At 37.8% G+C, this 15,224-nt stretch overlaps 1 long non-coding RNA gene across 1 annotated transcript in view; it reads left to right on the top strand.

The window, feature by feature from the left end:
• The first annotated feature begins 1,727 nt into the window (after nucleotides 1-1,727).
• LOC102121687 (uncharacterized) overlaps nucleotides 1,728-15,224 on the top strand; it is a 62,350-nt gene continuing 48,853 nt past the window's right edge. The window contains exon 1 of the long non-coding RNA XR_010577882.2: nucleotides 1,728-1,772. This is a non-coding gene — a long non-coding RNA (uncharacterized lncRNA). The remainder of the gene's footprint in view (nucleotides 1,773-15,224) is intronic.

The following is a 15,224-nucleotide window of genomic DNA, read 5'->3' as shown; positions in this document are numbered from 1 at the left end:
ACTTTACCTTTTCCTTCTTTTTGCAGCACAACTTCCGACAAGAGCTTTACATAATTCTAAATATAAACTGTCTTTTTACATATTTCTTAAAAACTTTCTAAATGCATATTTAACTAATTGTATATTTAGCAAGAGTATATCTTTTTGTCCTTTCCTCTCAGTCTAATCTTGAACCCACTTAGTCAGACTTTTGCCCCCAGTCACTTTACCAAAACCATGCTTTCCATTGTTCTTGCCTCATCTTGTTGGCAATTCTCAGTCTTCATTTTAAGTGGACTGTCAGCTGCATTTGATAGACTTGAACATTCTTCCCTCAAATACTTGCTCCATTTCTTGCTCACAACAGGACATTTTCCTGTTTTTTCTACTATGTCTCTGGATGCTTCTTTTCAATTTCTGGTGCCAGTTTCTTTTATTTTTCCTCTCTAAGTTAAACTTGTGCACCTGGGCTCAGTACTTGATTTTTCTTATTTACTTAGATCATCAGTTGGCAAACTAAGGCCCATGGTCCCAAGTCCAATTTGTGCCTGTTTTGATAAATAAAAGTTTTATTGAATCACAGCCATGCCCATTTATTTATGCTTTTTTATGGTCCCTTTTGAGCTACGTAGATAGATCTCATTAGTTGCAACAGAGGCTCTACAGTCCTTAAAGCCTAAAATAGTTGCTATCTGGCCCTTTACAGAAAAAGCTTGCTGACATTTCCTCCACGCTTATGTCCTCTGTGAATGCATTCAGATGCATGATTTAAATACATACTGTATACTGATATTTCTCCATTTGTATTCAGATGAGACATCTCCTCCAAACCTCAGACTTAGAAATCCAGTTGCTGATGAGATGTTCACCTGGATGTCTAATCGTCATCCCAGACTTAACATGTTCAAAAGGGAACATCTAATCTTCCTCTCCAATTTTGTTTCATCTACAGTTTTCTCCATCTCAGTTCAGGGTAATTCTATCGTTTCAGTTGCTTAGGTAAAAACCCTGGAGTTATCTTTATGTTTCTGTTGTATCTTATATCTAATTTGTCTGGAAATCCTGAATGCTCTAACTTGAAAATTATCCAGAATCTGACCATTTCTCCCCTTCTGGCACAAGTAATCAAAATTTCTTTCTTAGATTACTGCAATTGCCTTCTAATTAGCTTTTATGATTCTATCCTTGCCTCTTCTATTTGTAATATGGAAGAAAGGGTATTCTCTTAAAATACAAGCTAAGCGATGTCATTCCTTTGCTCATAATCCTCCACTAGCCCTCCTCTCATTCAGAATAAGAGCCAAACTCTCTGCGATGGCTGCTCAGTCCTATAAGGCTTGACCCCAAGCTACCTCTCCAAGGTCATGTCCTATTTCTCTCCCTTTTGTACACTCAACTTTAGCCACACTAGGCTGCTTTCTCTTCCTTTAATATTTCAGGCATACTGTGCAGGGGCCTTTGAAAACAGTATGCTGAGAATAGATAGGGCTCAAGGACAGTATCTCCAATTGAACTTTTAATGAACTCCCGTAGGCGCCAAGAAGGCGGGCAGATAAGGAAGAGCATAGAAACAAAGAACTGAGTAGAAGGTTACATCTGGGAAAAGAAAGTTTGTTTTGCATTGCATTCTTTCTGCTGACGTGGGGTTTATGGAGTATAAATAAAGTGAGGCGGAGGCTCTGAGCGCGGCCGCCATGTTCTCTGTGTGTCTTTGTCTTTTTTGTGTTCTTTCATTCTCCACCACCCCCGGGCACGGACCCCAACAAGTGGCGCAGCGAGCAGGGTCAGCACGGGTGAGTAGGGGAGAACAAGAAGGGGAACCCCCTAGGGGCGGGTAAGGCCCAGATATTGTTAAGGGGAACCTTCTTAAGCTTTCATTATGGGGAATTCCATCTCTCTGGCCTCAGAATATTTACGGCTGTTTCAAGGACTATTGCTGTCTATAGGAGTAGAAGTGAAAGAAAAAGACTTTGAAGTGATTGTTTGCCCATGTTGAACAACATTGTTACTGGTTTCAGTATCAGACTAAAGTGCAGCTGAATCGCAGAGAATGGTTACAGGTAGTAAAAACTCTGCTTAGAGCTCTCCAGTTAGGGGATATTATGCCTCTAAAATTGTGGACCTTGTGTGACTCTATCACTCAGACATTAGAGTTACTTGAGACTGATACAGAGTGTGGTAATGTAGCCACAGGAGGAAAGGTATCTGAGGATTTGGAAAAAATAAATAAATAAATAAATAAATCTGAAATGGAGCCCATTTGTGCCAGGATAACAGAGGATGGTGGGGGTAGCAAAAGGGGGAGAAGAGAAAAAGCCAGCTCTTCCTTCTTCTAAGGGAAATTCTGACATGCAGTGTATTATGGAAATGCTTCAACAAATATTACAGATACATTCTTCTAATTCACCTTTGTGAGCTTTCCCTGTTTCTTTTCCTTCTGCCCCGTTAAAAGAGGATTTTCCAGTGCCTCCAACCCCCCGGCTTCCTTATCTTTACCTTTGTTTGGCAAAGTTGAAGCCCTGTTCACATCAGACATACTTTAAATTTATACTAAACACCTGTTTAATATGTCAAAACCAGTGTATATGTATATCTTGTTGTTTGTTAAAATATTATGAGTATTTCAATAGTTAATAAATAAGCACATTAATATTAACTATTAATATTAATATAGTATTAATAACCCCAGCTAGGAAATTGTTATGTTATAGGGGTGCATAGGTTCCACCAATTTACACTCCAAACAGAAGTTGAGTATTTGAGCTGCTTAACACATCAACTACCTCTTGATATTTTCTGTGTTTTGAAATTTTAACCATTGTATTGTGTATGTAATGATTCTCAATTTGGTATTAATATACATATTTCCTAGTGAGTAATGATGTTAGACATATAGGTTTATTGTCATTTCCTTGTTCTGCTACTTTTGGTTGGGTTATTTGCCTTTTCTTATTAATATGTTGAGATTCTTTATATTTGGGGATATGAGTATTATTATATATTATATATACTTTTAATTAAAAAAAAAATTTAAGGAGCTGGATCTGTTTCCAATTATGTGTGCTTCTTTTGCTCCTAATGCTCAGTTTTCAAATGGTGGCAATAATGTCCAATTTAATGCCTTACAAATTAAATTTTTAAAAAGAAATGAAAGCTGCCATTTCTAACTATGGACCTCAATCTCCTTTTATCCTTGGTCTTCTTGATATTTTTCGTCAGAAAATTTGATAATTCCTATAGACTGGAAGACTTTGGGGAAGGCTTTTCTTGATCGTTCTCAGTGGTTACAATTGCACAGCTGGTAAATGAACAAGGCACATGTATAGGCTAGGAAAAATATTATGTGTGATCCCCCTGGACCCACTGAGAAACAACTCACAGGCACGGGCCAATATGCTACTCTTAATGCTCAGGCTGGTTTAGATGATGTTGCCCTTACTCAAATCAAGACTTTGTTTTTAAGGGCCTGAAATAAGGTAGAGATAACAGGAAAATGTTCCCTTTCCTCTGTGAAGATTTTACAGGGCACAAATGAACTATATCCAGATTTCGTAGCCTGTCTTCAGGATGCTGTCTTCAAAATTGTGGGTGCTGGCCTTGCTTCAAAAATTTTGTTACAAACATTGCCTTTTAAAAATGCTTATGCTGACTGTTAAAAATTGTTAAAATCGTTAAAGGCCAATGGGGCCAATTTAGATAAATATATTAAAACTTGTGTTAGTGTTGGAGGGGCTATTTATAATGCTCAATTATTTGCTGGAGCTTTGTCTAAAGCCTTAAAAGGAAATAACAAACAAGGTGTTTGCTTTCAGTGTGGTAAACCTAGACATTTCAAAAAAGAATGTCATAAAAATTGAACACTTTTATCCCTCAAGGCAGAAAGCTGCCTTCAGAGGTGTACAAATATTGTGGTAAAGGTCGACATTGGACAAATAAATGTCGTTCCAAAACTGATAAAAGTGGAAATTTACTGTCTCCTCTCCTGGGAAACGGGAGCCGGGGCCCACAGGCTTGGGGCCCCAACAATTACAATACAAGTCTACTACAATATTCAGTGAGCAATGGCCTACAACATTAAGGAATAAATTCAAGTCCTCCTTACCCCAGTTTCTCAGCTTTATGCGGCAACTAAGCAGAGCGCCGCTGCTGACTTAGCTATTACTCAGCCTTATACTTTGTCTCCTAATAGAGGAGTATATAAATTAGCTATTAGAGTGTGTGGCCCTTTGCCAAAAGGACATGATATTACTAATAAAATTTTTATTTTGGTACAAGTTTCACAATTTATACGCCTAGAGGCAGGGGAATGTATTCTCAATAGAGAGGGTTTCATAGCACAGAAAAAACTGTTTTTTGGGAAACTTTAGTTTCTAATCAAAAGCCCTTATGTTCATTGCACATTAATGGGATAGTTTTAAAAGAGTTAATTGATACGGGGGTGAATATGTCTATTATTTGTTTAAATTAGTGGCCTATACAATGGGAAAAAAGACAAGTTTCAGTTATACTCACTGGCTTGGGTGCTGCTTCTGTGATTTATCAAGACGTAGAACCTTTAACCTGTGTCGGTCCTAAAGGTCAACAAGGTCAAGTGTTTTTTTTTATTTTTATATTGTTCCTGTCAATATTAATTTTTGGGAACAAGATCTTTCACAACAATTTGCTGCTTTTTAAAACATTCCTCATATTTCCTCAGCTGCCAAAAATATGATGTTCAAAATGGGCTACAATCCTTTAAACTCATAGCCACCACTCCTATTTAGGTGAAACAGTGACCATTATTTAAAGAAATACTTAGGACTCTAAAAGAGTAAGTCAAAAAACAAATGGCCGAGAGGAATATAAAGCCATGTATTTCTGCATGGAATTCCCGTCTTTGTCTTGTCTTAAAACTATAAATGTTTACATTAAACCTAGGGAAAGTTTACAGCCTGGTCTTCGTAATCCTGCCCTTATCCCACAAAGTTAAAACCAGAGAAAAGCAGCAAGATGCTTTTGTATCATTACAAACTCAGCTTTCTTTCTACTCACTTAATATTGCCACAGAAAAAATTTAACTGGATTTTCTTATTCAATATTTAGATTATACCTTGGGGGCACAAAATATTCGACCCCCAAAAATTCAAATTCGACGTGATCATTTAAAAACATTAAATGATTTTCAAAAGCTTCTAGGAGACATTAATTGGATGCATCCTGTTTTAGGAATACCAACATATCAGTTATAACATCTTTTTTCTATTCTAGAAGGAGACAGTCACTTGGACAACTCACACCATTTAACTCCTTTGGCTTTACAGGAATTCCAGCTTGTTGAAGAGCAACTTCAAAAGGCCCTTCCTTTTGTTTATTTCATACTTTACCTTCTCCCACAGGAATGATTCATCAAACTAATCGACCACTAAAATGGATCTTTTTGTCCAATAAAATATCTAAACGCTTGGCTACTTATATTGATCGTTTAGCTGAACTGATCATCAAAGGACGGTATCACTGTCGACAACTTTGGGGAGGAGATCCTTCCTTAATTATCTCTCAATTCACTCATAGTCAGATCACTTATCTTCTTGCAACTTCTGATTCTTGGCAAGAAGCTTCATCAATCTTGAGTTATAGTTTATCCTTATCCCTCGGTGCAATAGGGAGAATTGTTTGCTATTCTCATGGTCTTACTTGATTTCCCTACTACTGGTTGTAACATTGTTAGTGATTCTCAATACGCCATTTATGTTACTTCTTATATTTCTCAGGCCACTTTACCTCTTTGTGCTACTTCTTCTCTTCAGAAATTCTTTTCTTTGTTATCCTTTACTTTGAGCCAACGTCGAGCTCCTTTATTCATCACTCATCTTCGTTCTCATTCTCAACTTTCTGGACCATTAGTTCATGGTAATACTCAAATTGATTTGCTTTTAATCGGCCACCTACATGCTGCAGAACAAAAATATACTCTACATCACACTAATAGTTCTGGCCTTCAACGATTGTTTCATTTAACTCATACACAAGCTTGTTCTCTTATTCGAGCTTGTCCTTCCTGTGCTCCTTTGAGCATTCCATCCTTCCATCCTGGGGTTAATCCACGAGATGTCCCTTCTTTTGGACGATTAAAATGTTCGTCATACCATTGATACCTTTTCTCATTTCTGTTATTACTCATCTCTTAGTTTGTTTCGCCATCATGGGCGTTCCTCTTATACTTAAAACTGATAATGCCCCTGCTTATGTCTCTCATAAATTACAAGTTTTCTTACAGCAATACAATATTCAACATATCACCGGTATCCCGGGCAACAGTCAAGGTCAAGCCATCATTGAGCGCGCAAATTTAACTTTAAAAACTTAACTATTAAAACAAAACAAAAAGGGGGAAATGAGCCCCCCAGAAACCAGATTTTGAAACCAGATTTTGAAGGTTCTTTTTACCTTAATTTTTTTGAATCCATGGAGACAATTGCAAGATTCCGCTGCCGTAACCCATCTTTCCTCACCTCCCTCGGTGATAGTCCCCGCTGACAGTTTAAAGGTTTGGTATCCTAATGAAGAAGGTAAGTATGTTCAAGGGCAAGTTCTAAAACAGGGACGGGGCTATGCTCTTGTCCTTACAGGGAGCGGACCTGAGTGGTTTCCTACAAGATGATTGAATCCCTGTTGAAAAGAAAACTGGATTCAGCATGCATTTCTTCCTTTGTTGGATATGCCTCGGCGGGGGACTTATTTCTCTTAGTGAGGCTTTGTATGAATATTGGACTTATATTCCCTTTCCGCCCTTGTATCAGGGAGTCGCCTGGGGGGAGGCGGAAATTAAGGTTTTCACCAATGACACTACTTGGATGCCGTCCCCCTATATAGACAAGGACAATATAGAACGGGAAACGGGAAGCATAAACAACACATATCAATTTGGAGTGGAAGGAGTTCCAATATGTATGGGAAATAGTTCTCATTGTCTCCGAAGATCGCATGAAGCCTGGGCTGTTCGTTATAATCATAGTCATGTGGCTGCTAATACTGTTATTATTGTAACTAGAAGTTTTTAATATAATCATACTGTATATAGTAATGAAACTATTCCTAGTTCTTTACTTTTTTGTCCTATTCTAGAGGTTTCTCCTAATATTGAGGTGCTGGAGTGACAACAATGTCGGGGAACTTAACCCCGGATTTTATTAGAATACAATGGGATGCAAATAACTGATTGAAGTATGCGTGGTGATTTTCAAACAAAATTTAGTCACATACCTTTGAAATGACACTGGGTAAATAAAAGTATTGCTGCTAACAGTAATGAAACCTTGGTATGGCGTGAAGGAGGACTGAAGTACAGAGTTATTTTTGGAAGTTGTTAGCTGCAGGCGATGCCATTAGCACTTTTGTGGGGAATATGCCCCTTAATCTTTCTAACCCGAATAACTCCTTTCATATTCAGTTATATCGAAATACCTCCTGATATATTATTGCTTGTGTCCGTAAGCCCTACCTGTTATTAGCAGGGAATTTGACATGGGATAATGATACGGGGATTGTTAATTGTACAGATACGTGTACATTTTTGTCTTGCCTCAATCATTCCTGGTGGCACAACTTTACTGAGGATATTTATATCCTCAGAGCTCGTAAGGAAATTTGGCTACCTGTTAACCTTACGCGACCGTGGGGGGCATCACCTCTTGAGACTTATATTTGGACTTCTCTCCAGCAAAGCCTCCGTGCCCTTGGACTTATAATTGCCTTGGTGATGAGCCTTGTCGCCATCGTCTCCACTGCGGCCATAGCAGGGCTCGCTCTTCATCAAAGCATACAAAATGCTGAATTTGTGCAGCAATGGCACAAACAATCTCATCGGTTATGGCTTCAACAAAGAAACATTGATTCTTAACTTGCTGAAAGATTGGACAACATGGAACAAGCCTTGACATGGCTTGGAGATCAGCTCACTGTCCTCAGTACTCGGATGACATTACAATGTGATTGGAACTCCACTCAATTTTGTGTAACGCCTGTGCTTTTTAACATCTCTCAAAATTGGACCGTAATCCAAAAATTATTAATAGGCCATAAAAATATTAGTTTGGACATCCAAGAGCTCACTCAGAACATTTCCAAAGCATTTCGACAACAATTACATGTGTTGTCCGGAACTGTAACCCTTCAGGAGCTGGGTCAGCGCCTTGCTGCCTTTAACCCATGGACCCAGATGAAGACATGGATTTCTACAATCTCTGGAAGTATATTGCTTTGGGCACTTGGATTTGGTCTATTTCTTTTGGTGATTCGATGCTCCCTCCGTCGCCTCCAAAAACAAAAGAAAACACAAGAACAGATATGGGCTACCTTTTTAGGATTGAGGCAAAACAAAAAAAAGTGGGGGGGGGGAAATGCAGGGGCCTTTGAAAACAGTATGCTGAGAATAGATAGGGCTCAAGGACAGTATCTCCAATTGAACTTTTAATGAACTCCCGTAGGCGCCAAGAAGGCGGGCAGATAAGGAAGAGCATAGAAACAAAGAACTGAGTAGAAGGTTACATCTGGGAAAAGAAAGTTTGTTTTGCATTGCATTCTTTCTGCTGACGTGGGGTTTATGGAGTATAAATAAAGTGAGGCGGAGGCTCTGAGCGCGGCCGCCATGTTCTCTGTGTGTCTTTGTCTTTTGTGTGTTCTTTCATTCTCCACCACCCCCGGCACGGACCCCAATAATACTGTCTCCAGAGATATTCCCTAGCTTTTCCTTATACAAGCAAGGCTCTTCCCTTAGGTATATTTGCATGGGTTGTTGGTCAAATATCACTTTTTAAATAAGACCTAACTAATCACTTTATTTAAAATTGCGCATCTCCCTCCTTTCCAGCATTCCTTATCATCCTTACCCTGATTTATTTTTCTTCACAGCGCTTATTATCTTCTAATACACTGTGAATATACAATTTAGCCAATCTTTTTTTTTTTTTCTTTTTTCTTTTTTTGAGATGGAGTCTCGCTCTGCTGCCCAGGCTGGAGTGCAGTGGCACGATCTCAGCTCACTGGAACCTCTGTTTCCCATGTTCAGGTGATTCTTGTACCTCAGCCTCCCAAGAAGCTGGGATTACAGGAGCCCACCACCACATCTGGCTAATTTTATATATATATATACACACACACACACACACATATACACACACACACACATATATGTGTGTATATACACATACACATATATACTGTATATACACACAGATATAGATACATATATACACACACACGCATATACATATACACTTCATGTGGCAGCAGGGGTGAAGAGTTTCTTTGGGGCATCTCTTATAAGGGCAGTAATCTTATTCATGAAAGCTCCATCCCCATTACCCCATATACACACACATATTTTAATAGAGACAGGGTTTTGCCATGTTGGCCAGGCTGGTCTTGAACTCATGACTTCAGGTGGTCTGCCTGCCTCAGCCTCCCAAAGTCTGGAATTACAGGTGCTAATCATTTTTTCTGTCTCACCACTCACCCCTAGAACATGAGCTCCATGAAGAATGAATTTTTTTTGTCATAAAAATGTTCAATCTTTCATATAACACATAAAAATTGATATACTCTTTTGGCACTTTTTCCACTTAATATATACTGCTAACATTTGTCCATAAAAGTATTAAATCTTTAATACCCAGAATAGTGCTTGACACACAGTGGGTGCTCAGTAAATATTTATTATCTAGGCAAATGATATTATTTACATTGTTCAAAGATAGATAAAAATATTTTTGATATATTAATAAGGCACAGTATTTGAATTTTTAAATGCATTTTCTGCAATTTGGAGTAGATATTTCCAAGTTGTTTCATTTGAGGAGTGAGGATTAATGTATTGGCATTTGAAGACTTCAAATGTTTCTATCACCATAGGTTGCATTAATTTAGAGCACTAAATAAAAGGTAAATCAGAGGTATAAGCATTGAACTATAACTAGCTACTTGCACTGTTTCATGTTATTTTCCACAGGGCTATCAAAAATGACGTTTCTAAAACACAAAACTGCTCTGTCATCCTCCTTATTGCTAACAGTCTGAATGTTTACATCTCCCCAAAATTCGTATGTTTAAATCCTCACCCCCAAGGTGATGGTATTCGGAAGTGGAGCCATTGGGAGGTGATTAGGTAATGGTGATGGAGCTTTCGTGAATAAGGTTACTGCCCTTATAAGAGATACCCCAAAGAAACTCTTCAGCCCTGCCGCCATGTGAAGTTAGAGTAAGAAGATGGCTGTGTGTGAGGAGGCAGCCCTCACCAGACACTGAATCTGCTGCTACCTTAATCTTGGACTTCCCATCCTCAAGAACTCTGAGAAATAAGTTTCTGTTGTTTATAAGCCTATGGTACTCATCTATGGCATTTTATTATAGCACCCCAAACAGACTAAGATGCAGATACAAAGCCTTTTGGTTATCCCTTATTGTTTGGAATATAAGACAACATTACCCAGGGTCTGATGTTTACTTGTATTTTTTTTTACCACTTCACTTTTGTTTCAACCCTATCAACCACTGGGACACTCCACAGTCTTTCATATATGCTTATCATTTTTTTCTGGAAATTCCAGCTTGCTTCTATCAGAAGCATTTTATATGGATTATCTCAAATGATATGCTTTCTCCTACAGGCAGTCTAGTTAGTCCTTGATATTCATGACAGTTATATTATGATATTGTTTTATGTATTTTCTTTTCCTATCGACTGTTCATTGAGATGCTGACTAAGCAATAATCCATTTCTCCATCTTTTTTATTATGAGATATATTTGATATATTTATACTTACAGAAGAGTTTCAGAAACAGTACAGTTTCCATATACCCTTCACCCAGATTCATTTTATATTAATATCTTACATGACTGTAGAATATTTACCAAGATTAAGAAATTAACCGGCCAGGCGCGGTGGCTCAAGCCTGTAATCCCAGCACTTTGGGAGGCCGAGGTGGGTGGATCACGAGGTCAGGAGATCGAGACCATCCTGGCTAACACGGTGAAACCCCGTCTCTACTGAAAAATACAAAAAACTAGCCGGGTGAGGTGGCGGGCGCCTGTAATCCCAGCTACGCGGGAGGCTGAGGCAGGAGAATGGCATAAACCCGGGAGGCGGAGCTTGCAGTGAGCTGAGATCCGGCCACTGCGACAGAGCGAGACTCCGTCTAAAAAAAAAAAAAAAAAAGAAAAGAAATTAACCTTGGTGGCTGGGCGCGGTGGCTCACGCCTGTAATCCCAGCACTCTGGGAGGCTGAGGCGGGCGGATCACGAGGTCAGGAGATGCAGACCATCCTGGTTGACAGGGTGAAACCCCGTCTCTACTAAAAAATACAAAAAATTAGCTGGGCGTGGTGGTGGGTGCCTGTAGTCCCAGCTACTGGGGAGGCTGAGGCAGGAGAATGGCGTGAACCCGGGAGGTGGAGCTTTCAGTGAGCTGAGATTGCGCCACTGCACTCCAGCCTGGGCGACGGAGCAAGACTCTGTCTCAAAAAAGAAAAGAAAAAAAAAAAAAAGAAATTAATCTTGGTAAAATATTATTAACTAAACTACATAGTTTATTTGGATTTTTATTTGGATTTCATCAATTGTTTCACTGAGGCCTTTTTTTCTCTTTCAGGGTCCAATTCAGTGTTTAGTTTTCATGTTCTCTCATTCATTCAATTGTGTCAGTTGCTCAAACTTTCCTTGTTCTTCATGACCTTGATTTTTGTGAAGGGTTATTTTGCAGAATATTTCCCAATTGTTTGTCTGATATTTTCTCATAATTAGCTTGAGGTATATATTAGTAGAAAGGATCTCACAGATGTGACGTGCCCTTCTCAGAGCGTCATAATAGAAGTTTCACAATGTTGATATGTATTAGCCATGATATTAACCTGGGTTAAGTACTATCTGCCAGGATTCTCCAAACTTTACTATTTTTTCCCTTTGTGATTTCTAAATATTGTGGAATAGATATTTTGAAACTATGCAGATATCTTATTTCTCCTTAAACTTTGCCCACGAATTTAGTCATAATTGGAATTTTCATAAAAACAGAATATCATGGTGTTCTTATGGTGAGTTTATACTTTCTTTATTCTTTCTACATTTCTTACCTGGAAATCATCTGTAAGGAAGCGATTTCCTTGATCTTTTATGTATCTATGTATCTATCTGCCTATCCCGGTATGGATGTAGGAATTCTTCTAATTTATTGGGTTAGAATTCAATACTCTCATTATGTATTTTATTGTTTGAATTGTTCCAAATTTGGACATTGAGAGTTTTTTCAGTGTTGGTTCCTACATATTAACATATGACACATATCTACATTTATTTCTGTGTCTATCTCTCTGTATATATATACACTTTTAAAAGGAATCTTTATTGATGCTTCTGATTTCAGTCATGCCCCACAGGGTTCACTGTAGACTCTATCTTTCTGTATTTTTCAATGTCTTTGATTCAATGATGAGAAACATAGCTCTCATAGTACATATTTACTTATTTGTTCAACCCTAGTATAAAAATAAAGTAGTTTGAGAAATGGTACCACGTACCCCTAATAAAAAACAAATGTATAAACTACAGAATGGTGTTTCAGCATAGTTAGTCTTTTTGCCTTTAGTTTTACAGTACCCTGTCAGAAAACTGTTTTCCAAAATTACTTAGTTCAGGACCTTTCCCCCCATTCTCTTATGTATAGTTATATAATTAATGTATAATACAGTTAGATTCATTTGTCATGGTCTACATTTCAAATTTCCCTTGATATCCTACTTTCAAATACAGACATACCTCATTTTATTGTGCTTTGCATTACATTTTGTATAAATAGAAGGTTTATGGCAACCCTGCATTGCGCAAGTCTGTCAGTGCTATTTTTGCAATAGTATATACTCACTTTGTGTCTCTATGTCAGCCACATTTTGGTAATTCTCAAGATACTTTAAATTTTTGTATTATTATTATTATATCTGTTATGATGAACTGTGGTCAGCAATCTTTGATGTTATCATTGTAATTGTTTGGTGGGAACATAAACTGCACCCATATAAGACCGCAAACTTATTCCATAAATGCTGTGTGTGTTCTATTGGCTCTAATGACCAGCCATGCCTCATCTCTTTCCCTCTCTTTGGGCCTCCCTATTCCCTGTTTGGGCCTCCCTATTCCCAAAGACACAACAATATCAAAATTAGGCCAATTAATAGCCTACAATGGCTTCCAAGTGTTCAAGTGAAAGGAGGAATTATATGTCTCTCATTTAAAATAAAAAACTAGGAATGATTAAACAGTGAGAAAGATATGTCAAAAGCCAATAAAGGCTGAAAGCTAGGCCACTTGCCCTAAACAATTAGCCAAGTTTGTGAATGCAAAGTAAAAGTTTTCTTAAAAAATTAAAAGTGCTGCTCCAGTCAACATATGAATGAGAAGAAAGCAAAACAGCCTTATTGCTGATATGAAGAAAGTTTGAGTGATCTGGACAGAAGATCAGACCAGCCACAACATACCTGTAAGCAAAATCCAAATCTAGAAAAGTCTTAATTCTCTTCAGTCCTATGAAGGCTGAGAGAAGTTAAGGAAGCCACAGAAGAAAAGTTTGAAGACAGCAGAGGCTGGTTTTTGAGATTTAAGGAAAGAAGCCATCTCAATAACAAAAGTTTAAGAAAGAAGGGGCAACAAGTTATCCAGAAAATTCAGCTGAGGTCATTGATGAAGGTGGCTATACTAAACAACAGATTTTTAATGTAGATGAAATGCCTTCTATTAGAGGAAACACCATCTAGGACTTTCATAGCTAGGAGGAGAAGCCAACTCCTGGCTTCAAAGCTTCAAAGACCAAGCTGACTCTCTTGTTAGGGGCTAACGCAGCAGTGGATTTAATGCTCATTTATGTAGGATTCTGAAAATCCTATGGCCCTTAAGAGTTTTTTGTTTCCAAAATATTACTGCTCATTGACAATGCACCTCATCACCCAATATCTCTGATGGAGAGGTATGAGAAGATGAATGTTTTCATGCCTGCTAACACAACAGCCATTCTTCAGCTCCCAGATCAAGGAGTAGCTTTAACTTTCAGGTCTTATTATTTAATAAATACATATTGTACATTTCTAGCTGCCTTAGATAGTGACTTATCTGAGGATCTGGGCAAGATAAATTGAAAACCTTTGGAAAGGACTCACCATTCTAAATGCCATTAAGAACATTCATGATTCATGGCAGAAGGTGAAACTATCAACATTAATAGGAGTTTGAAAAAACTTGATTCCAACCCTCATGGGTGACTCTAAGGAGTTCAAAACCCCAGTTCAGGAAGTCACTGCTGATGTGATAAAAAGAGCAAGAGAACTAGAAGTAAAAGTGGAGCTCAAATTTGTGTCTGAATTGCTCCATCTCACGCTAAAACTTGAATAAATGAGGAGCTTCTTTTTGTGGTTGAGCAAAAAAAGTGGTTTCTTGAATTGGAGTCTGCTCCTCTTGAACCTCCTATAAATACGTTGAAATGATAGCAAAGAATTTAGAATGTGACATAAACTTAGTTGATAAAGCAGTGGCAGGATTTGAGAGGATTGATGTTAATTTTGAAAAAAGTTCTACTGTGGGTAAAATATTATTAAACAGCATCACATACTACAGTCAAATCTTTTGTGAAGGGAAGAGTCAATCAATGCAGCAAATTCCATTGTCTTATTTTATGAAATTGCTACAACCACTCCGAACTTAATAGCAACTACCATCCTAATCAGTCAGCAGCTATCAATACTGAGTCAAGGCGCTCCACCAGCAAAAAGATTATGACTCATTGAAGGTTCAGATGATTGTTAGCATGTCTTAGCAATAAAATATTTTCAAATTAAGGTATGTATGTTGTTTTTAAAGACATACTGCTATTGCACATTTAGTAGATTATAGTATAGCATAAACATAGCTTTTATATGCACTGGGAAACTTAAATATTTATTTGACTCACTTTATTGCAATATTTCCTTAATTGAGGTGGTCTGAAAACTGAACCTGCAATATTTCCATGGTATAAGTCGTATTATACTACTCGATCTGCCCTTTTCATTTTTTTGTGCTTTGTTATACATACTACTTTTGTATATACTACAAACACAAAATGCATTGCAACAATTTTTGGTTTGCACATTCACATTTTTTAGATAAATTAAATGTAAAAAAATTTACCTTCCTTTTTTTTCTAGTGCTCCATTATTCATTTCTTTGTGTAGATCCTACTTTCAGTCT

This window comes from Macaca fascicularis, chromosome 1, assembly GCF_037993035.2.
Source record: "Macaca fascicularis isolate 582-1 chromosome 1, T2T-MFA8v1.1".
NCBI classification, from domain to species: Eukaryota; Metazoa; Chordata; class Mammalia; order Primates; family Cercopithecidae; genus Macaca; species Macaca fascicularis.
This window is presented reverse-complemented; position numbering and strand designations above follow the sequence as displayed.